The following is a 25,504-nucleotide window of genomic DNA, read 5'->3' on the forward strand; positions in this document are numbered from 1 at the left end:
AGGAGAACTTCCCCAACCTAGTAAGGCAGGCCAACATTCAAATTCAGGAAATACAGAGAACGCCACAAAAATACTCGTCGAGAAGAGCAACTCCAAGACATGTAATTGTCAGATTCACCAAAGTTGAAATGAAGGAAAAACTGTTAAGGACAGGCAGAGAGAAAGGTTGGGTTACCAACAAAGGGAAGCCCATCAGACTAACAGCAGATCTCTTGGCAGGAACTCTATAAGCCAGAAGAGAGTGGGGGGCAATATTCAACATTCTTAAAGAAAAGAATTTTAAACCCAGAATTTCATATCCAGCCAAACTAAGTTTCATAAGTGAAGGAGAAATAAAATCCTTTACAGACAAGCAAATGCTTAGAGATTTTGTCACCACCAGGCCTGCCCGACAAGAGACCCTGAAGGAAGCACTAAACATGGAAAGGAACAACCGGTACCAGCCATTGCAAAAACATGCCAAAATACATCAACTAACGAGCAAAATAACCAGCTAATATCACAATGACAAGACCAAGTTCACACATAACAATATTAACTTTAAATGTAAATGGACTAAATGGTCCAATTAAAAGACACAGACTGGCAAAGTGGATCAAGAGTCAAGACACATCAGTTTGCTGTATTCAGGAGACCCATCTCACATGCAGAGACACACATAGTCTCAAAATAAAGGGATGGAAGAAGATCTACCAAGCAAATGGAGAACAACAAAAAGCAGGGGTTGCAATCCTAGTCTCTGATAAAACAGACTTTGAACCATCAAAGATCAAAAGAGACAAAAAAGGCCATTACATAATGGTAAAGGTATCAATTCAACAGGAAGAGCTAACTATCCTAAATACATATGCACCCAATACTGAAGCACCAAGATTCATAAACCAAGTCCTTAGAGACTTCCAAAGAGACTTAGACTCCCATACAATAATAATGGGAGACTTCAACATCCCACTGTCAACATTAGACAGATCAACGAGACAGAAAGTTAACAAGGATATCCAGGAATTGAACTCAACTCTGCACCAAGCGGACCTAATAGACATCTACAGAACTATCCACCCCAAATCAACAGAATGTACATTCTTCTCAGCACATCGCACTTATTCCAAAATTGACCACATAATTGGAAGTAAAGCACTCCTCAGCAAATGCACAAGAACAGGAATTATAACAAACTGTCTCTCAGACCACAGTGCAATCAAACTAGAACTCAGGACTAAGAAACTCAATCAAAACTGCTCAACTATATGGAAACTGAACAACCTGCTCCTGAATGACTACTGAGTCCATAACGAAATGAAGGCAGAAATAAAGATGTTCTTTGAAACCAATGAGAACAAAGATACAACATACCAGAATCTCTGGGACACATTTAAAGTAGTGTGTAGAGGGAAATTTATAGCACTAAATGCCCACAAGAGAAAGCTGGAAAGATCTAAAATTGACACTCTAACATCACAATTAAGAGAACTAGAGAAGCAAGAGCAAACACATTCAAAAGCTAGCCGAAGGCAAGAAATAACTAAGATCAGAGCAGAACTGAAGGAGATAGAGACACAAAAAAACCCTCCAAAAAATCAGTGAATCCAGGAGCTGGTTTTTTGAAAAGATCAACAAAATTGATAGACCACTAGCAAGACTAATAAAGAAGAAAAGAGAGAAGAATCAAATAGATGTGATAAAAAATGATAAAGGGGATATCACCACTATCACCACTGACCCCACAGAAATACAAACTACCATCAGAGAATACTGTAAACACCTCTATGCAAATAAACTCGAAAATCTAGAAGAAATGGATAATTTCCTGGACACTTACACTCTCCCAAGACTAAACCAGGGAGAAGTTGAATCCCTGAATAGACCAATAGCAGGCTCTGAAATTGAGGCAGTAATTAATAGCCTACCAACCAAAAAAAGTCCAGGACCAGATGGATTCACAGCTGAATTCTACCAGAGGTGCAAGAAGGAGCTGGTACCATTCCTTTTGAAACTATTCCAATCAATAGAAAAAGAGGGAATCCTCCCTAACTCATTTTATGAGGCCAACATCATCTTGATACCAAAGCCTGGCAGAGATACAACAAAAAAAGAGAATTTTAGACCAATATCCCTGATGAACATGGATGCAAAAATCCTCAATAAAATACTGGCAAACCGAATCCAACAGTGCATCAAAAAGCTTATTCACCATGATCAAGTGGGCTTCATCCCTGGGATGCAAGGCTGGTTCAACATACGCAAATCAATAAACGTAATCCAGCATATAAACAGAACCAAAGACAAGAACCACATGATTATCTCAATAGATGCAGAAAAGGCCTTTGACAAAATTCAACAGCCCTTCATGTTAAAAACGCTCAATAAATTCGGTATTGATGGAACGTATCTCAAAATAATCAGAGCTATTTATGACAAACCCACAGCCAATATCATACTAAATGGGCAAAAACTGGAAGTATTCCCTTTGAAAACTGGCACAAGACAGGGATGCCCTCTCTCACCACTCCTATTCAACATAGTGTTGGAAGTTCTGGCTAGGGCAATCAGGCAAGAGAAAGAAATAAAGGGTATTCAGTTAGGAAAAGAAGAAGTCAAATTGTCCCTGTTTGCAAATGACATGATTGTATATGGAGAAACCCCATTGTCTCAGCCCAAAATCTCCTGAAGCTGATAAGCAACTTCAGCAAAGTCTCAGGATACAAAATTAATATGCAAAAATCACAAGCATTCTTATACACCAGTAACAGACAAACAGAGAGCCAAATCATGAATGAACTCCCATTTACAATAGCTTCAAAGAGAATAAAATACCTAGGAATCCAACTTACAAGGGATGTGAAGGACGTCTTCAAGGAGAACTACAAACCACTGCTCAGCGAAATAAAAGAGGACACAAACAAATGGAAGAACATACCATACTCGTGGATAGGAAGAATCAATATCGTGAAAATGGCCATATGCTCAAGGTAATTTATAGATTCAATGCCATCCCCATCAAGCTACCAATGACTCTCTTCACAGAATTGGAAAAAGCTGCTTTAAAGTTCATATGGAACCAAAAAAGAGCCCACATTGCCAAGACAATCCTAAGTCAAAAGAACAAACCTGGAGACATCATGCTACCTGACTTCAAACTATACTACAAGGCTACAGTAACCAAAACAGCATGGTTCTGGTACCAAAACAGAGATATAGACCAGTGGAACAGAACTGTGTCCTCAGAAATACTACCACACATCTACAACCACGTGATCTTTGACAAACCCGAGAAAAACAAGAAATGGGGAAAGGATTCCCTATTTAATAAATGGTGCTGGGAAAATTAGCTAGCCATAAGTAGAAAGCTGAAACTGGATCCTTTCCTTTCTCCTTATATGAAAATTAATTCAAGATGGATTAGAGATTTAAATGTTAGACCTAATACCATAAAAACCCTAGAAGAAAACCTAGGTAATACCATTCAGCACATAGGCATGGGCAAGGACTTCATGTCTAAAACACCAAAAGCAACAGCAACAAAAGCCAAAATTGACAAATGGGACCTAATTAAACTAAAGAGCTTCTGCACAGCAATAAAACTACCATCAGAGTGAACAGGCAACCTACAGAATGGGAGACAATTTTTGCAATCCACTCATCTGACAAAGGGCTAATATCCAGAACCTACAAAGAACTCAAACCAATTTACAAGAAAACAACAACCCCATCAAAAAGTGGGCAAAGGATATGAACAGACACTTCTCAAAAGAAGACATTTATGCAGCCAACAGACACATGAAAAAATGCTCATCATCACTTGCCATCAGAGAAATGCAAATCAAAACCACAATGAGATACCATCTCACGCCAGTTAGAATGGCGATCATTAAAAAGTCAGGAAACAACAGGTGCTGGAGAGGATGTGGAGAAATAGGAACACTTTTACACTGTTGGTGGGATTGTAAACTAGTTCAACCATTGTGGAAAACAGTATGGCGATTCCTCAAGGATCTAGAACTAGAAATACCATTTGACCCAGCCATCCCATTACTGGGTATATACCCAAAGGATTATAAATCATGCTGCTATCATACACATGCACACGTATGTTTATTGCGGCACTATTCACAATAGCAAAGACGTGGAATCAACCCAAATGTCCATCAGTGACAGACTGGATTAAGAAAATGTGGCACATATACACCATGGAATACTATGCAGCCATAGAAAAGGATGAATTTGTGTCCTTTGTAGGGACATGGATGCAGCTGGAAACTATTATTCTCAGCAAACTATCGCAAACACAGAAAACCAAACACCGCATGTTCTCATTGATATGTGGGAATTGAACAATGAGATCACTTAGACTCGGGAAGGGGAACATCACGCACCAGGGCCTATTATGGGGATGGGGGAGGGGAGGGATGGCATTGGATGTTATACCTGAAGTTAATGACCAGTTGATGGGTCCTGAAGTGTTGATGGGTGCAGCACACCAACATGGCACAAGTATATATATGTAGCAAACCTGCACATTGTGCAGATGTACCCTAGGACTTAAAGTATAATACTAACAAAAAAAAAAAAAAAAATTTTAGCCTCTATGTTCATCAGGGATATTGGTCTGTAATTTTCTTTTTTTGTTATATCCTTTCCTGATTTTGGTATTAAGTTGATGCTGACCTCATAGGATGAATTAGGGAGAGTTCCCTCTTTCTCTGTCTTGTGGAATAGTGTCAAAAGGATTGGCACCAATCTTCTTTGGATGTTTAGTAGAATTCTGCTGTGAATTCGTCTGGTCCTGGACTTTTTTTGTTGGTAATTTTTAAATTACCATTTCAATCCCACTACTTGTTATTGGTGTGTTCAGGGTATCTAATTCTTCCTGATTTAAGCTAGGAGAATTGTATTTTTCCAGTAATTCATTTATCTTTTCTAGGTTTTCTATTTGATGTGCATAAAAGTTTACATAGTAGCCTTGAATGATCTTCTGTATTTCAGTGGTGTCAGTTGTAATATCTCCTGTTTCATTTCTTAATGAGGTTATTTGGATTTTCTCTCTTTTTCATTACTCTTGGTAATGGTCTTTCAATTTTATTTGTCTTTTCAAAGAACAGGCTTTTTGTTTCATTTATATTTGTTGTTGTTGTTGTTGTTGTTGTTTCAATGTCATTTATTTCTGCTCTGATTTTCATATTTCCTTTTTGCTGCTGAGTTTGGATTTGACTTGCTCTTGTTCCTCTAGTTCTTTGATGTATAACCTTAGAAAGTCTGTTTGTGCTCTTTCAGTCTTTTTAATGAAGGCATTTAGGGCTATGAACTGTCCTCTTAGCACCACCTTTGCTGTATCCCAGAGGTTTTGATAGGTTCTGTCATTATTGTCATTCAGTTTGAAGAATGTTTTAATTTCCAACTTGATTTAGTTTTTGACCCAATGCTCATTCAGGAGCAGGTTATTTAATTTCCTTGTATTTGCATGGTTTTGAAGGTTCCTTTTGGAGCTGATTTCCAGTTTTATTCCACTATGGTCTGAGAGAGTGCTTGATATAATTTCAAATTTCATAAACTTAATGAGGCTCATTTTGTGGCCTATCATATGATCTATCTTGGAGAAAGTTCCATGTGCTCTTGAATAGAATGTATATTCTACGGTTGTTGGATGGAAAGTTCTGTATATATCTGTTAAGCCCATTTGTTTTGTGGTATTTGTTTCATGGATTCAACAAAGAATCCATTGTTTCTTTGTTGACTGTATGTCTTGATGACCTGTCTAGTGCTGTAATTGTTTTGTAAATTTGGGAGCTCCAGTGTTATGTGCATACATGTTTAGGATTATGATATTTTCCTGTTAGACAAGGCCTTTTTACCATTATATAATGTCCCTCTTTGTCTTTTTTAACTACTGTTGCTTTAAAGTTTGTTTTGTCTTCCGTAAGAATAGCTACCCCTGCTTACTTTTAGTGTCCATTTGCATAAAATGTCCTTTTCTACCCCTTTAAATTTATGTGAGTTCTTATGTGTTAGCTGAGTTTCCTGAAGGCAGCAGACAATTGGTTGGTGAGTTCCTATCCGTTCTGCAGTTCTGTATCTTTTAAGTGGAGCATGTATGCCATGTGTATTCAATGTTAGTATTGAGATGGGAGGTACCATTGCATTCATCATGGTATTTGTTGTCTGTGTACCTTGGTTTTTTGCTTTCTGTTTTTGCTTTTCAAATTGTATTTTTGTTTTATAGGTCCTGCCTGACTTATGCTTTAAAGAGGTCCTGTTTTGATGTGTTTCCAGAATTTGTTTCAAGATTTAGAGCACCTTTTAGCAATTCTTGCAGTGGTGGCTTTGTCGTGGTAAATTTCTCAGCATTTATTTGTCTGAAAAAGACTGTATCTTTTCTTCATATATGATGCTCAGTTTTGCTAGATACAAAATTCTTGGCTAATAATTGTTTTGTTTGGGGAGGCTGAAGATAGGACCCCAATCCCTTCTAGCTTGTAGGGTTTCTGTTGATAAATCTGCTGTTAATTTAGGTTTTCTTTCATAGGTTACCTGGTGTTTCTGTCTCACAGCTCTTAAGATACTTTCCTTTATTTTAACTTTAGATAACCTGATGACAGTGTACCTAGGTAATGATATTTTTGCAATGAATTCCCCAGATGTTCTTTGTACTTCTTGTATTTTGTTATCTAGGTCTCTAGCAAGGCCAGGGGAGTTTTCTTTGATTATTCCCCCAAATATGTTTGCCAAACTTTTAGATTTCTGTTCTTCTTCTGGAAAACCAATTATTCTTAGATTTGGTTGTTTAACATATCCCAGACTTCTTGGAGGCTTTGTTCATATTTTCTTATTCTTTTTTCTTTGTCTGTGTTGGATTGGGTTAATTAGAAGACTTTGTCTTTGAGCTCTGAATTTCTTTCTTCTACTCATTCAATTCTATTGCTTAGACATCCCAGAGTATTTTGCATTTCTAAGTGTGTCCAGTGTTTCCTGAAGCTTTTATTGTTTTCTGTTTATACCATCTATTCCTTTGAATATTTCTCCCTTCACTTTTTGTATCGTTTTTTGCATTTCCTTCCATTTGGGCTTCACCATTCTCTGGTGCCTCCCTGAGTAGCTTAATAACTAACATCCTGAATTCTTTTTCAGGTAAATCAGAAACTTCTTCATTGTTTGGATCCATTGCTGGTGAGCTAGTGTAATTTTTGGGGAGTGTTGAAGAGCCTTGTTTTGTCATATTACCAGAGTTGGTTTTCTGATTCCTTCTTATTTGGGTAGGCTCTGTTAGAGGGAAGGTCTAGGACTGAAGGCTATTGTTCAGATTCTTTTGTCCCATGGGGTGTGGTAGTGGGATGTAGTACTCTCCCCAATTTCCTATGGATGTAGCTTCCTGTGAGCCAAATTGCAGTGATTGTTATCTCTTTTCTGGGCCTAGCCACCCAGCAAGTCTAGCTAGCTCCAGGCTGGTGAACTATCTGTGGGTCTCTCAGCTGTGGATACTAGCACAGTATTTGGGGTGTCTCCTGGGTCCTGCTGTGGGTCCTCTTGGGATTCTTGGTTTGTTCTTTCAGTCATTCTGGAGCTAAAATTCATGATATGAGCCTCTGCACACAGCTCTGTCCGTCTGAATTGAAGCTGCAATCTAGTCCTGCCTCCCGTCCACCATGATGATCTTGCTTTGCTTTTTTTTTTTTTTTCGTTTACTGTAATGGTTTTCAAATTTATCTATGTTGTTTCATTAATAGGTTGGTGTTTTTAATTGCCCAGTAGGATTACATTATATAGCTATACGATATTATGTTAGTTAATTCAATAATTGATGAGGCATTAGATTGCTTTCAGTTTTAGACCATTGTGATTGAAGCAGTTATGAACATTTAAGTACAAGTCCTTATTTGAGCATATATCTCCATTGTTTTGGAGTAAATAAGTAAGAGTGGGCTTAGTGAGTGTATATTTAACTTCATAAAAGACTGGGAAAGAATTTTCCATGGTGTTTGAAACATTGTAAATTCCCACTAGAAATGTATGAGAGTATCAGTTGCTACATTTAATCATTAACACTGGATATTTTCTTTTTAATTTTAGCTGTTGTAGTAGGTGTGTAATGTGGTTTTAATTTTGCATTTCCCTGTGACTAACAATGTTAAATACCTTTCCATATGCCTATTTGTTGTTTATAGCCTTCTGTGAAACGCCTATTCAAATATTTTGCTTACTTTAATTGGTTTTTACCTTCTTATTATTGAGCTACAGGTATTTTTAATGTACTCTGGTTACAATCCTGAATAAGCTATATGTTGTTAAAACATTTTTTCCCAGGATAAGGTTTGTTGTATTATTTTCTCTAAGATTTCTTTTGAAGAGAATTTTTAAAAATTCAATGTGGTCAAAGTTATCAATTTTTTATTGTGTGGTTCATAATTTTGGCTTTACCTAAGGACACAAAGATTTCCTACCAGAATTTTATTTTCAATAAGTTTTATAGTTTTAGTACTTACATTTCTATCTAAGAGCTATTTCAAGTTTAATTGTTTTACATGGCATGACATAGAGAAATAAGACATTTTTGGCATACCAATATATAAAGTTATTACAGCAATATTTGTTGAAAATATTTCCCATTTTCTATTGAATAACTTTAGCATCTATGTAAAAAATTAACAGACCATCTACAATAGTCAATTTTTGAACTCTGAATTCTGTTTCCCTTATCTACATATCTATCTTAATCAATATCCAAACTATTTTGATATGTGTAATTATAGTGTATAATCTTGAAATTAAGTCCTAAATCTTTGGAATTTTATTCACAATCATTTTGGCTATTTTGAGTAATGTATTTCCTTACAAATTTTAAAATCAGCTTGGAAATTTCTGAAAAAGAAGCTTGCTGGTATTTCTATTGTGTTTCATCGGTAGATCAATTTGGAGAGAATTCACATTGCATCTTCTAATCTATTAATAAAGATTTATTAGGAATGTTAAAGATTTTCTCACCAATGTTTTGTACTTTGCAGCATACAGCTCTAACATGCTTTGTTAAATGTATCATTAAGTTTTTTATACATTTTGATGCTATTATCAGTGGCACAATTTCAACCTCAAATTTCAACATTTCTTGGCGAGTATTTAGAAACACAATAAATTTTTGAACATTGACCTTACACCTGTGACATTGAAAAATTCACTTATTAATTTTCGTGTCTTTTTTGTAAGCTTGTTTTATTTTTCCACATAGATTTTTATTTTTGTCTGTGAAAAAAGTTTTACAACTTCTTTTATAATCAGTATGCTTATATTTTTCTTGTCTTATTAAATTGGCTAGAAACTCCAGTGCTATGTTGAATAGGAAATGTAAACAAAGGCATCCTTGTCTTCTCATTTTAGGGCAAGAACACTCAGTCTTTCATCAATAAATATATTAGTTGTAATCGTTTCTTATATGTCATTTATCAGCTTGAAAATAAGTCTTTCTATTTCTAGTTGGCTGCTAATTTTTATCATAAATGTATTGAAATTTGTCAGATTTGTTTTGGTATCTTTTAAGATAATCTTTTTTTTTTTTTTCTTTTTTAATCTATGACTGTGGTAAATTACACTGAGTGATTTTTCAAATGTTAAACAATTCTTACATTCTTGGACAAACCCCATTTAGTCATAGTGTATTATTCTTTTTGTATGTTATTCAATTTGATTTAAACAGTTTTTGGAAAAGAAAGTTTTGGATCTACGTTAATGAAATATATTGGTCTCTAGTTTTCTTCAATTATGATGTTTTTATCTGATTTTGGTATTGAGGTATTGCAGGCCTCTTAAAATGAGGTAAGGAAGTCTGTCTCCTTCACTTTTCTAAAGAGTTTCAGTAGAATTGGCCTTATTTTCTCTTAAATGTCTGATAAAATTTATTGCTGAAGCAATCTGTGCCTCCCGTTTCTTTTTTTTTTTCTTTTTTTAATGGGAGAGACTTTTAAATGATATTCAATTTCTTTAGTAAACTGGGCTATTCATGTTAACTCAGTCATATTGAGTGAACATTAGTGGTTTGTATCTTTCATGGAATTTGTCTATCTTTTATACATTGTCAAATGTATTAGCTTTGCATAATTTTCCCTTATTTGTCTAATATTTATAGATCCATATTGAGGTTCTCTTGCTTTATATTTTTTTTTGTCTTTCCTATATTTTTGATCAGTTTGAAGTTTGTCAATTATACTGATCTTTTCAAATAACCAGTTTCATTTAATTTGATAAGTATATTTTATTACAAGTGTGCAAAATAGTTTTTCAGCTCTATGCTTATTTGTGCAGCTTCCTGGATCTACAGAATTATAGTTTCAGCAAATATGGAAACAAATTATCCATTACTGCTTCAAAAGAATAAGCTGATTCAATTGTAGGAATCACTTTGTTTCCCTTTTCTTGAGTATCATAGTCCTGTGCCTTCTGTTCAATAGCTGAAGACTGTTGTTTCTTATATTTTACCTAGTTTTCTAGTAGTTGAATAAAAGAAGGTAAATTTTGTCTTTGTTATTCTGTCTTGATCTATAATGGAAACCTTAATCTATTTACATAAGTCATAAATATCCAATTCTAAAATCTTCCTAAAGACTCTAAAATCTGGTTAGTGTAGAATCTGTGGAACATCTTAAGGATTCCATTTGAGAAATCTAGATGCTAATCAATTCTACAGCTATTTCTATTATGCAATCTAATATTTAATATAGAATGTCAGATTCAAAAGGATATTTATAGTACACTAAATTATTTATCTTTATGTAGTATTCTATGAAGACTATTTTAATTGGGGATTTTGGATAGATTTTGAAAGCTTTGTATCTTTTCTTTTATACAGAAGAGTTTGTACTTTATACCATTTATAGTCTGGTGTGTTTTGGTGAAAATAAGGTTGTCATGCTAAGTGTAATCTGAAGGATATTCAGAATAATCTTTCTCCCTTAACCTTAGAGTTGATAAAAATCAACTATGTGTGTGTTTATATATATACATATATACATATATACACACACACACACACACACACATATATATATATATATATGAGATCAGTGATTTGGCAAATTAGCAATCTCCTTATTTATTTTAAGTATTTTAATTTCTGTTTGAGTAATCATTATTTATGCCTGTGTGTGTGTGTGTGTGTGTATACACACGCATAAACACAAACATATTCTGCTTTCTGTATATCCTTCTAATAGTTTCAAATTTTTTGTTTTTATATTTAATTATTTAATCAATCTAATATTTGAGTCTGTTTGTATGCTGTTGTTGTAGGGATCCAAGTATTATTAATGTGGATGAACAATTGTCTTTGCATCCATCATCCAATTACTTATGCCTGGTCTTTCACATATGAAGTCCACACACATGCAGACACACACACACTCATATATATTTGGCTTGATTTCTAGGGTTCATTTTGTGTTTATCATTGGGATACTTGTAAATCAATTTAACAAATTAGTAATGTATAGTAAGTCTAGAGATACGGTTGACAAGCCCTTCCTCATTTTTTTAGTCATTTGAATTATTAGGCAATCGTGATAGCATAATGAAATTAAAATTTTAACAAAAGAGAAAACCTAACAAATTTATCAGTTATTTAATTTCATTAAAGCTAAACTATAACTAAATGAGTACAAAAATAATTTAAAAGTAGCATTTAAAAAACAATCTACATAATTTAGAGACTATGTTGAAATAATTTAAGATTCAGGACAAAATGGTATAAACATAAAAACAAATACTGCCCTACTAATTGGCGGTCATCAAGGTTATCATAAGAAAATTACAGTGATCCTCTCTTATTAATTTTTCCAGTTCATGTTTCAAGTTGCTGCCCTTTTAGTCTATCAGAAGTAAAACAATCAGGTCACTGTAAAAAGTAAGAAGTCTCAATTTATTCCTAAACCCTCCATTTTTCTGATTCTAGTGTGCTTTTTAAACATGACTATTAGTTCATTTTATATTTATAATTTTAGCTTAATAAAAGTACTTGTGATTCCACATACTAGTTGACTCAGTATTTCTGCTTTATTTACTTTGCATATTCTGTTTACTCTGCTTTGTGTATCACTTACTTATCATTTCCAAAATCAATCCATGCTTCAAAACCCAGTTTAAATGTTAGCTTGCCTGTCACTCCATGCAAAAATATCAGCAATCTCCTTTGAGTCTCTGTTTAACATTTTCATCCTTTATATCATAAATGTATTAGTTTCTACCTTGTATTATTACTTATGTGATAGCTTAATCGCTTTAATTAGACTTCCTGTTCTTCAGAAGCCTTACTTATGTATGATGCTTTTTTATTTTGTTAACATGCTGGTTTTTATCATACCATAGGTGATTTACAAGTATGTGTTGAATTAATATAAACTAGGGATAAGATTTGTCAAAGGATATAGAGAAGAAATAGTAAATAACGACAAAAACAAGGAAAGGAGGAGGTTTTAATCATTTAAAAGCGAAGACAAGCTATCATAAAGAACACCTGATGATTGAGGATAGATTAAAATGATATAAAATTTTTCTTTACATATTTTTTCTAGGAGGATAAGGATAAATAAACCCCTAGAATTAATGGCATCCACTCAGGTGATTAGGAGTTCAGAACTGAAAACTGGAAACTGTTATACAAAATGATAAATTGTCATTATAAATGACCCCTGTGTCAGAGAACAAATGTGACTGGTATAAATTAATAGAAATAATGACAATTACTATAAAAGCTATTGTAAAATAAAATAGTAACACCAAAAAAATACCCAATAATAGTTAACATTTACAGAGGGGTTACATACCAATATGGACATGCATGTGTGCAAACATATACACACACACTCAGAGGACTCTCATAGAGTAACTGTTCACAACCCAGTGACAGGACCTTGAAATTGTTATAGGTTGGTCTACTCCATGTTGGTGATTCCCTAATCATATCTCCAATCTGGCTGCAGTTTTGTCCCCAAACTCTGAAATTAATTATCCAACTGTCTGTTTGATATATCCATTTGAAGATGTCATTTGGAAAAGTGTCAGGTGTCTACTCATGATCAGTAAATATTTACTGAATCAAGAAATTAAAAGAATGATATTTGCAACCAAGTAGCATTTATTGTTGGGATGAAGGAAAATATTCCAATGTAACTAATTGAAATAGTAACTTAAATGATAACAACAATGTAATGATTTTAAAGGATGCTGCAAATCTGCTTCCCAAATTCAGGGACCTGTCCTAATAATAAGCTCAACTAAAATATGATTTGATAGCACATTAAAACAATTTAAAGACTATATGGAAAATGTTTGTAGCAAGCATAATATTAAATGTTAAAACACTAATCTTATTTCCATTAAAATCTGGATGGAGACAGTGATATCCTCTTGAATCACTGTCATTCAGTTTTGTTTTAGAGATTCTAAACAATGCAATATGGAAAAATAATCAAATAAGGAGAAAAAATGTTAAAATGTGAGATATGAATAATGTGTATATGGCAAAAAGAAAAAAAGAAATGGTATTAAAACCATTAGCATTATTAGGAGAATATTGCAAAGTCAGTGGAACAAGCTATATATAGAAAAATTTTTTTAAGTTAAAATAACAAATTAGGAAATTTTGATTATGAAAAAATAGCTAGGCATTATAATGTCCCAAATAAAACTAGATATATTAAGAAGTAAATTTACTAAGTTACTGGATACATATGAAGAAAACTACAGAAGTTTGTTTCAGGATACCAAATAAAACCTGCACATATATGGAAAACATGCCACAATGCTGTACAGGAAAACTGAATATTATTCAAATATTTACCACATTATAAATTAAATACAATATATTAATTCATACATTCATTGATTTAACAAATTTCCTAAGTGCCCACATGTCTTTGGCACTAGGTATACAGGCATGAGAGAGATGGACAAGATTTCTTCCTCCCAGAGCTTACATTCTAATGGTACAGAGAAAAAATAAACATATAAACAAGTTAACTTTTTTTTTAAGGTAGTAGTAAGTGTTGTAAAGAAAAAGAAACCAAAATCACGCAGGAATGAGCCTGATGGTGGTGGTTGGCTGGCCTTTTAGGTAAGCGGCCAGGGAAAGTCTCTGTGAAGACTACCTTTCAGGAGAGGCATCTAAGCAGTCAAGGGTCATTCCAGGCAGCAGTCTGAAGAAAAAGCCTCTGTTCAACAAGATCAACAAGTGCAAAGCTCTGAGGTCAAAGTATTCATGGTATGTTAGGGGAGAGCAGAGCAATAACAGTGAAGCAGTGTGAACAAGGGGGATAGTATGACAGGAGATGAATTTTATGGAATAATGAAAAGAAAACCCATGTAGGACCTGTACACACATATCAACCATACATATGTAATATGCAGTATACAATATTATATGGAATATAACATATATACTATATGGTACATATATAATACATACATATTTTACATATATGCATATGCATATATGTGTTCTATATAACATATATGCATATATGTTAGAATAAGTGAAAATTTTTTATAAACATTGTATACAATACACATTGTAGTTAAAGAGTGAAGATTTCTAAGAAATACCTAATATACAAATATACAGTTCATTATGGAGAAAGGGTAAATGGACTATAAACATAAGAAATTTAAATTATTTAGTAGAGAAATAGTAATCAAAACAATTATATACTGTTTTCAACAAAAGTTAGGCAAATTAAAGAATGAAAACATTAAGTGCTAAAGTCTTTTTGGAAAAACTATTTATTTGCCTCCAGCAAAATCTATGTTTTAGAAACTATCTCTAATAATTAAATTATATATGAGGATCTGTTTTCAAAGATGTTTATTCAATATTTTATAAACAAAACCCTCTTATCCATTGGCAAGATTTGAATAAATTACAGTAGTATATTTTTAACAAAAAAATGCTAATTGAATGAATAAATTAATTAAGAGAATGAATTTATCCTATATGAATTAACTTGTAGAGAACCATATATATCACTAAGTAAACAAGCATATTAAAGAATTATACATACTACATAATGCCATATATTTATGTAAGTTAAATCTTTATGTGTATATTTGTTTTAGTAAGAGAAAAGTATGGGTGAACCTACACAGAAAGTTATTTGCTACCTGCTAGGTAAGAATTTTGTATTTGAGGAGAGTTGGTGGTTTATTAACTTTTAAAAATACAGCTCTGTGGGGTTTTTTTCTACTGGTTCCAGTGAGCATTCTTTTTTATAATTTTATAAAAATTCAATAAAAGAAATTAAAAAGAAAGTACTGACATTAATATAGGCTTTTCTCTCTAAAAGTCATAAAGGATTCTGGCTAAACCTTCTCCTTCTCTGTAACCATCTTCCTTGTCCCTGATATATACCAAGGGATAGTATGGAAAATTTGCTGTTCATGCAAGCAATAAGTGAGTATATTGTAGAAAAACTTAAAATCATGTTCAAAGCCACTAAAAGTCAGTTGGAGTATTACCACCATGAGCTGGCAATTCTAAGCAATATTAGAGATAAAACGACCATCCCACAGGAATGCTTACTATCCGCCCCCCAACCTCCACAGTTACCACTTTTTTGTGTTTTCATTTCAGCCATGATCGTTGCTTTAAAAAATGGAATGGAAAATGCAAGAAAGCCAACATTTTTACTCTCTTCTGGTCTTTTTTGTTGTTGTTGTTAACATATTTTGTTTTCTAGAGCAATTTTATGTTCACAGAAAAATTGAACAAAATGTATGGAGAGTTCCCATAAACTCCAGTTCCCACAAAAAGACAACCGTTCAATCAACATCCTAGACCATAGTAGTACATTTGTTATAATCAATAAACCTGCACTGAGACAACAACATTATCATCTAAAGTCCAAAGTTTACATTAGGGTTCACTCTTGGTGTACATTCTATGGGTTTTGACAAATGTATAATGACATGTATCCACCATTGTTGTATAAAATAGTTTCAGTGATCAAAAAAACCCTCTGTTCTCCACCTCCTTCCTCCCTAACCTCTGGGACCAATGATCCTTTTATTGTCTCCATAGTTTTATCTTTTCCAGAATGCCATATAGGTTGAATCACACGTAGCCTCAACATTTGACTTCTTTCACTTAGTAACATGCATTTAGGGCTCCTCCATGTCTTTTCATGGCTTGATAGCCCATTTCATTTTCTTGTTGAATAGTATTCTATTATCTGTATGTACCACAGTTAATAATTAGGTAATAAAATAATTAATAATTAGTTTATCTACTGAAAGACATCTTGGTTGCTTTCAGGTTTTGGCAATTATGAACACAGCTGCTATAAACATCTGTGTGCAGGTTTTGTATGGACATATTTTCTTCCTGAGAGCAGGCCCTGCTAAGAACAGAATACTCTCACATGTTTTAAAATGGTTCCTTTTCCCCTTTCCCTGCTGAAAGCACTAGATGTTTCTCCAATATTCACTATGAGAACCAAGGCAAGCTCCTGGAGGTGAAACTCACCCAAGTTGGGGGATGCCCATGGACTGCGTCTCCCTGGAGTTTTTATCTCTTAGACTTGTCCACACTGAGCCTCCAGCAATTCATCAATTACAGATTGTCCTACCGTAGCACTGGTTCCCACGGAAATTTCAGAATGAATTTCTGCCCCACTAAGTTGCATTTCTCTGTTTCTATTTATCCCTTCAGTTTTCTGGGCAGTGGTTTGTCCTGTGACTTCAATTCTCTGATGAAACTAAAAAAAGTTATTGATTTTTTATTTTTCTTGTTGTTGTTAGGATGGAGGAGTGACTTATAAGCTTCTTACAAAATACTATTTACACTCAATATACACATAAATGTTCTCAAGTAAATCAGCCTTCATGTGATTTTGTGTGATGTATATTTAAAACTAATTTGTGAATTTGAAAGAAAGAAAAAGATTTATTTACCATTGAGATGTACCTGCTGTGTAAAAATTTGTTTTTGAGTCATGTGAAACTGAAGGGATAGCATTACTCAGATAAATCTATAAACACTCAGAAAATGTTTTTTTCAAATTCCATTCATATTGTGTTTATAATATTAATCCTTAACTGATATAAACCTCTTCTTGGAATATTAAGTTTTATTTTTCCCAACATTAAAACATTGTGTTAAAATGAATTTTGGAATAAGAAGCCAATGGGATGAACACACAATTGCAGCTTTTCTAGGAGAAAGTTGAGTGCTGATCTTTTTTGCCACTTCTATTTAGTTCCTCCCCTAAGATGGTCCCTGAGGCACCTTTTCAGAATATCTATGGATCTCCAGAGAAGTATTTTGGTATTTTGCTGCAGATAAAATGTATACCATATACAAGAATCACTTCAGTTAAAGTATTCTAAGATTATTTGCAAAACACTGAAATATTAGCAATAGCATATTATTCTAATAATATGAATATGACTATTTTTATTGTTTCAACTAGAGATTGTGGTCAGGAGACATTTACTCAGATAACTGACACGGTTTAAACTCTGTGATAATCAATATATTGTACATGACATAATAATATGTAACAAATTTATAAAGATGCATGTTTCACCACAAATCAAGTATAGTAGCTGCCCACCCCTTGTCTGTGGTTTCAGTTTCTGCAGTTTTAGTTACTTACCCACAGTAAACTGTGATCCAAATATACTAAGTGCTACATTCCAAAAATAAATAATTAGTAAGTTTTAAATTGCCATTCTGAGTAGTGTGATGAAATCTCAGGCTGCCCTGCTCCATTCTGCCCAGGATGTCAATCATCCCTTTGTCCAGTGTATCTAGCTGTATACACTACCTACTTATTAGTCACTGACATTGACATCGACACTGCTCCTAATACCCAACCATCGATATTGTCATTGCTTGATGATCCAGGATTACCCGAAGCAGATGACCCTCAATCTGACATATCATCAGAAAGTCAATAGTAGCCTACTGCTACGGTGCAATGCCTATGTCATTCACCTCACTTCACCCATCACAATGCTTATGTCATTCACCTCACTTCATCTCATCACAATGCCTGTGTCAGTCATTCACCTCATTTCATCTCATCTCATTGTATTTTATCATCTCACATTATAACCAGAATTGTGAGTACAGTACAAAAAGATATATTGAGGGAAAGAGAAAGACCACATTCATATAATTTTTATTATAGTATTTTGTTATAATTGTTTTATTATTGTTGTTAATTTTTTATTGTGCCTAATTTATGAGTTAAACTTTATCATAAGAATGTGTGTAAAAACAACAACAACATAGTATATACAGTGTTTGGTGTCATCCAAGATTTCAGACATCCACTAGGGGTCTTGAAACATATTCCCTGCAGATGAAGGGGGACTACTATATATTAAAGATTGCATGTTATATAATATATGTTGAAAGATAATATAATGTATTTTAGGAAAAATATATACTGTACCAAATTCTTCCTTGCAAAATAATTTTTACCCCCACACTATAAAACACAGAAAATGTTTAGTGAAAATATTTGAAAATGTAGTACAAACCAGAAAGGCAAATGTTCCTCCAGTCTCAGTCTGTCAACTGTGTTTTAAAATCACCTGAGTCTCATTAAGAGGATTCATCTATCATATTTCTCTAATCTCAATGCCTCCTTACTTTATTTTATTGTTAATTCTCTCTCTCCTGAGGGAGAAGGCTGGTATTAAAAATCAGAAAATAATTGTCCTGAATCTGACTTTCATTTTATTTTATAAGATGCAAATAAGCATAAACCATCTACAATCATAGCTCGTCATATGCAGTGGTTTCACTAGGATTCATTGTTACAGAAGGATATTTTTTAGTCATGTAAATTTCTATTTCTTTATATACACATAGCTCCTAGAAATAAGACATGCTCAAATTAAAATCTCTTTGTCTGTTCATTTGGTTACTGGTCCTTTATACTCTCTCCAGTCATTCTCTCACTATGTCCTAACCTGCACATAAAACAAAACCTTTTTTTGGCCCACATGCTCCCACTTGCCTTTTTGACTTCTTGACATGGAGATTTCTGCCTCTATGTTTTAGTTTCTGTGTCTGTGTCTTACTGTGGCATTTCTTCAGATTCCCTTTTTGGCTCTATGAGCTTGGTCTTTCTACTTGGTTTTGCTTGGGTCTCTGGTTTTTGTCTTCCTTGAGGTCTTGGGTCAGAAACAACTAATTTTATATCTCATGAATCTTAGATTCAAATGTACAACTGCCGCTCTCTTCCTTATCCTAGCATCCCTCAGACATATTACACTCAGAATGTCCAGAACCAAATCTAATATCTTCCTCTCTGATTCTGTGCTCTCACTGTACTTTCTCTCGTGGCAACATCCTACCAGTTGTATTTGGTTCCTTCTTCTGCATTACTACCATTCATAATGGGGCAACCCAATGTTTCTGTCAAGCCAATCCTCAACATTTTCTTCCAGCTGTTACAGATTAGCTTGATCAATATTCCTTCATTTCTGGTTTTGGTTCATTTTATTTCACAAAAGTAGAGATGACTACGGTTATTTCAAATCCAAATTATTTAGCATGAACTCAGTTCTTTAATATATTAACATGCATTTTTTAAAAAGTTATAGATGTCATTGGGTTGTTATTTTAGAAAACTGAGCATTCCCTTTAGCCAATAAACAGGTGGATTTTAATAGCACTACCCGAACATCATGATGGCACATGTTTGCCTGAGTTTAAAACAAAACGCTTCCAGATTGTGAGAGTATTACCAACCTTTGTTTTTCTCATCCATATTTCATAGAAAAGTTACAGCTAATTCAATTGTATAGACCAGCATACTATAATATTTTGAAGGCAGTAAACTTTGGTTGTATGTGGTTTTTAATTTGGTTCTGTTGTAGTTTTTACATCTGTGTGGAAAGAGAAGCCAGATGGTCAAGGTGGGAGAGCTCGTGTTTCTTAGTTATCTGTGAGAAACCTTAAAGTAGCCTGACTAAATAAAACTGCTTTTCTCAGATATCTTTTTCTTCGTTTTCCCGTTCCACTGCATAGGCCAAATCACTATGAGGCTATTTGACACATGGAAGAATTTTATCTGACTAGGGGAAGGAAATAGGATTCATCTGAACTGGAAGGGAGTTGATTTGCTGTTCTATAGTGTTTATAGAGCATAGGAAAAATTTAATAGTCCAGGGATTCTATTTACCATGACCACCTCCAGAAAAGCTGCTCGGACTGGTTATTACCACTTTTAAGTACCTTTTCTTCTGAAAATCAAAGGTGCCAGATACAGAGCTTTATATGGTAGTGCATGCAATACATTTAGGAATGTGAGAAAGAAAATGGAATAAAGCACAAAAGGAGATGACTGATGCTTGTAGGGAGCTCCCATTTAGGTGACATCAGTTACAGCAATCTGTGCAATTAAGCTCATTTTCAGATAGCACAGAAGGCACTAGAGTTTTCCTTTCTTCTTGATGGTCAATCAGAAAAGAATGTGCTTATTTTTGATTAATTAAAAAAGAAACAAACTTGGTTGGGCAGAGATATGGATTTTTAAAACCCAAAGAAATAACTTTCCGTCATCGCTTTCAAAGACTAGTAAAATGTAATATACAAGTTTGTCACTGTCACAGATTTTTGAAGAAACCATTACACTGGAAAAAAAGTTTGACAAATATTTTGTGTACTAACTAATCTCTTAGAGTCTTATAAACTTTAATCTAGATATAGAAGCTTTTCTTTTAGTTTTTGTTGTTTAAACAAGAAATTAATGATGGAATGTTAAAGTATAATTTAATCACTGGATTAATCTTTATAAGGATATGTATCAAAATCTTTAAACATGCTAATGCCTCTCTTTTTCCTATCAACTTACTCTCTTAGAGATAATATAATGTTTATTCTCTACAGTCTATGTATTATGCCACATAAGTACCTTACCTAGGAGCAAATCCATTCTTAATGCAGTAGGTAGAGTCCTATGCCATCTTTTTTTAAAAAAAAAAAGGAAAAGCAGCTTTAAAAACTCTTATCAGCCATATTCTTACTCAAACTATGAGATGACTTATAGAGTTCCTGGCAGTGTTCCTTGCTCTCTATCTAATTATTTTTCATTAGCCTACTCTGCATTTGCATTTATCTCCTGATCCAATCAACAAAACAATCTAAACTTTTTAGCCTGTTTGCCTACTTTCTCATAATGGTGTTTTCTCCATTTCCATTTTGAGTATAGTCAGTTAACAGACTGGTTTCTTTTTAATAGGTTTTAAAAATCACTTTATTATTAATATGCCTTGTGGTTCATATAACATGAATACTGTATGAATGTAAAATGAATTCTTGAACTCATTATATATGTAATTTATTTTAAAGTTGAAAACTTCGTTTGGTAAATCATCATCTGGTTATTCTGTTTTACTCTTGCCATTAGTATTGAATGATGATGCTTGGGATTTTTTTTTCTATATGAATAAAGGAAGAAGAGTATTTGATTATGGTAATATATGATTAAGAATTTATATGCTTTTTTACCTAATTTAAATATTAAAATCATCAAATTAAAATCATATACTTTTAACATTTTAATTTATGAAATGATAAACCTCTTTTATAATTGCCATGAAAATGAAAAATGTTCATTTAGTAAGGTTTTAAATATAATCAGATTTTGATTGTAATAATGTCAAAGTAATGTCTGGTTAAGGCTTCCCCAGAAGATAGGGTTAAATTCAGTGGCTATGCAATTCTTGTGACCTTTTTCAGATACTGGAGATAACTTAGTCATTTTCCATTTCTCAGCTATAGTATTTCTTTTGAATGTTGTGAACTTTTTAAAAATGTCACTAAAATGTTAACTATTTTTTTTCTTCACACATTTCTCGGTTTTGACTATAGTAGCTTAGGTACTAGAAAGTCTATTGCAAATATCTTTAACAAACTCTATAACTATTTCTCAACTTATAGGTAATCCTATTTCACACTTGAATGCATGATATATGGCTTCCAATAATCTATGATCCAGGTTTCTGAAATGACATGGAGAAAGATCACTAGTTTCTTTTTCTAATATTCATTAATTTACCAACTTATTCAAATGACTTATTTTTTTGTTCTTACATTTCTGCTATGTTTACTTACGTTTTGGATGATTTTGATAAACTCTGTGAAGGTGTGAATAATATAACCATAAACGATGGAAGAAACTCACAAAAAAAAAATGTAATAGACTTAGTCATCTAAAAAGTTAAAACTTTTATATGAAAAATAAACACAACATCCACAGAAAGAAGTAGAAATAGGATATTAGTAAATGCCACAGATAACTAACAAGTGTTGATCAGTTGCTATGTCCCAAGCCCTCTTCTAAGAACTGCTCATTCCCATTAATGGAAAAGGAAGCTGAGTACCTAGCCCCATTCACAAAACTATTAAGAGGCAGTGCTTGACTCTAAATGTAGACAGTATAGTTCAAGAAAACATACTCATCTTAACCATTATCACTAAAAGTTAAGTGATTAGGGCATATCTAGATATTCAGAAACAAAACTGATGCAGATGTATCCTAACTTCTATTAATTACACACTCATTAAGGCTGTATAAACACAAACATTTCTATCTCAGACAAATAGCCTCTGTGGCCTTGGTGCTACGAGTTGGATGTGGCTGGATATTTGGAACAGGAAAAATTCAAATGATGGGCTTGAGTAAATCATAGGCATGGATATACTCTATATTACCTTTTGGTGTTATAATACATAGATAGAAAGGATTTATTTAAAACCCTGGAATCTTATAGAAACAAACACAAAACTTCTCTGTAGGGCTATTTTTGGTTTTGAACAAATTTTTCTTTCCTAAACTCTGAAAATGAGTTAACAACAACAACAACCAAAAAGTTACAAACCACTGTGAGGAAGAATAAACACATGTAAACAACAGGAGATTTAATATACTCGAGAACATTACAGTGGACCTCCTGTTTCTGTGGGTTCCTTATCCACAGATTTAACCAACCACGGATCAAAAATATTGGAGAAAAACACCAAAAAGTACAATTCAACAGAAAAAATGATACAAATAAAATATACAGTATAATAACCATTTATGTAGCATTCACATTGTATTAGGTATTATAAGTAATCTAGAGATGATTTAAAGTATATGAGAGGATTTGCATAGGTTATATGCTCATATGATGCCATTTTATATCAAGAACCTGAGCATCTGAGGATTTTGGTATCCACTGGGGTTCCTGCAACCAATCCCCTATGGATACAAGAGAAGACTGTACATGATAAAAGAATCTGATAAGAGATTATGAAATACATGATTAATATGATTAAACAAATGATATAATAGAACACAGAATGAATAATCGGGAAAGCATATATACACAAAGAACAGATATATTTTTCAAATATCCAAATAGACTTCTGGATTCAGCTGTAATATATAAAGAGCTTGAAAGTCATCACTCTTGTCTTTACAATAAGAAAAATCTGGACAAAATGAAAAATAATGACTTCACTTGGACCCATCTAAAAACAAGTTGCAGTAACAGCCATGATTTTGAAATCTGAACAGAGACAAATGGAGATTGATACAGCAAATGAGATCAGGAGTTGAAACCACTGGATCCATCAACTGGGAGGAATACAATGGTAATTTTGACAAATTGCTGGAGGCTGATCCAGAACTAGCTTGGGAATTAGAAAGCTCCAGACTTTCTAACCCACATATTCACATGCTTCCTCTCTAGTAGCTCACCCACAAGTTCTTGTAGCGTGAATCCTGGAAACGTTCCTTCAAAGGAGAGAGGAGTAAGCATTATGAAGTAAGACTGTAACCTTTTCCAAAATAAAATTCTACTCTCTGGGGGAAAGAACTTAACCTAATACAATTCTGAAACTATTCCAACTGAAGAAAACAGAGGCACAGAAAAAAATAATGACTTTTTTTAAGGGTGCATGTGTTGAGTACTATAATTGAGTGGACATAAATACGATCTTTTATGACTGTTGATATATACCTATGCAAGAATACATTTAGATTTCTTGCAAATATTCTGATAAATAATAATTCAATTCACCCACTATTTATCCCCACTATTATATGGTGACATGTACCAGGCAAGTACCAGTGATAGGGTAAATAAGCATGTAAAAATATAAGGAACATTTGGGAGGCCAAGGCAGGCAGATCACCTGAGGTCAGGAGTTGGAGACCAGCCTGGGAAACCTGTGTCTACTAAAAATACAAAAATTAGCCGGGTATGGTGGTGTGCACCTGTAATTTCAGCTACGTGGGAGGCTGAGGTAAGAGAATCGCTTAAACCCAGGAGGAAGAGGTTTTAGTGAGCCAAGATCACACCACTGCACTCCAGCCTGGGTGACAGAACTGGGTGAATTGCTGGTGAGGTTGAAGAATAACACTGACTATAACAGAATTAATTCCAGCATGAACAGTGGCACCACTACTAGTTTGGAAGATAGTTTGGCATCTTCCAAAGTATTAAGTCAACTCTAGATTACTTATAATACCTAATGCAATGTAAATGCTATATAAGTTTTTGTTATACTGCATACTTTTATTTGTGTCATTTTTTACTGTTGTGTTGCATTTTTATGTTTTTCCCCCACATATTTCACAAACTTTGTATAAAATTTCTTACAGAGCTAAATGTATCTTTACTGTACAATCCAATGACTGTGTTCTTAGGTGTTTATCCAACTGACTAGAAAACTCATGTCCATATAAAAACCTTCATGCAAATATTTACAAAACTTTATGCAAAATTGCCATAGACTTGAAGAAACCAACATGTTGTTCAGTAGGTGAATGGAAAATCAAATTTTAGTACATCTGTGTAATGGAATACTACACAGCAATGGAAAGGAGTGCAGTATAAAGTCACAGAAAGACCTGATCTACTAAATGTAATATGGTATCAAGATGGGATCTCAGAATAGAAAAAGAACATTAGATGAATACTAAGGAAATCTGAAAAAACATATGGTGTTACTAAACAGTAATGTATCAATATTGATTCATTAATGATAACAAATATACTAATGTAAGATAATAACAATAGGAGAGGCCAAGTGTAGTGGCTCATGCCTATAATCCTGCCACTTTGGGAGGCCAAGGCAGGCAAATCACCTGAGGTCAGGAGTTCAAGACCAGCTTGGCCAACATGGTGAAACGCCATCTTTACTGAAAATACAAAAATTAGCCAGGCATGGTGGCACACACCTCTAATCCCAGCTATTTGGGAGGCTGACGCAGGAGAATCACTTGGACCTGAGAGGAAGACGTCGCAGTGAGTCGAGATCACACCATTGCACTCCACCCTAAGTGGCAAGAGTGAAACTACTTCTCAAAAACAAAACAAAACAAAAAAAACAAAAAACAAAAAGCAAACAACAAAAACACAATACGAGAAAGTGGTATGGTACATACAGAAACTCTCTAATATCCTTGCTACTACTTTTCTATAAACCTAAAGCTATACCTAAATAAAATGTTTATTAAAAGCTAATAAA

The 25,504-nt window shown here is 33.6% G+C and overlaps 1 long non-coding RNA gene across 1 annotated transcript in view; it reads right to left on the reverse strand.

Annotated features, from left to right (window-relative positions):
* Nucleotides 1-25,504, reverse strand: part of LOC112625445 — a 55,371-nt gene that overhangs the window by 6,854 nt on the left and 23,013 nt on the right. The window contains exon 3 of the long non-coding RNA XR_003119594.1: nucleotides 25,215-25,262. This is a non-coding gene — a long non-coding RNA (uncharacterized LOC112625445). The remainder of the gene's footprint in view (nucleotides 1-25,214; nucleotides 25,263-25,504) is intronic.

Source organism: Theropithecus gelada, chromosome 5 (assembly GCF_003255815.1).
Source record: "Theropithecus gelada isolate Dixy chromosome 5, Tgel_1.0, whole genome shotgun sequence".
Taxonomy (NCBI): domain Eukaryota; kingdom Metazoa; phylum Chordata; class Mammalia; order Primates; family Cercopithecidae; genus Theropithecus; species Theropithecus gelada.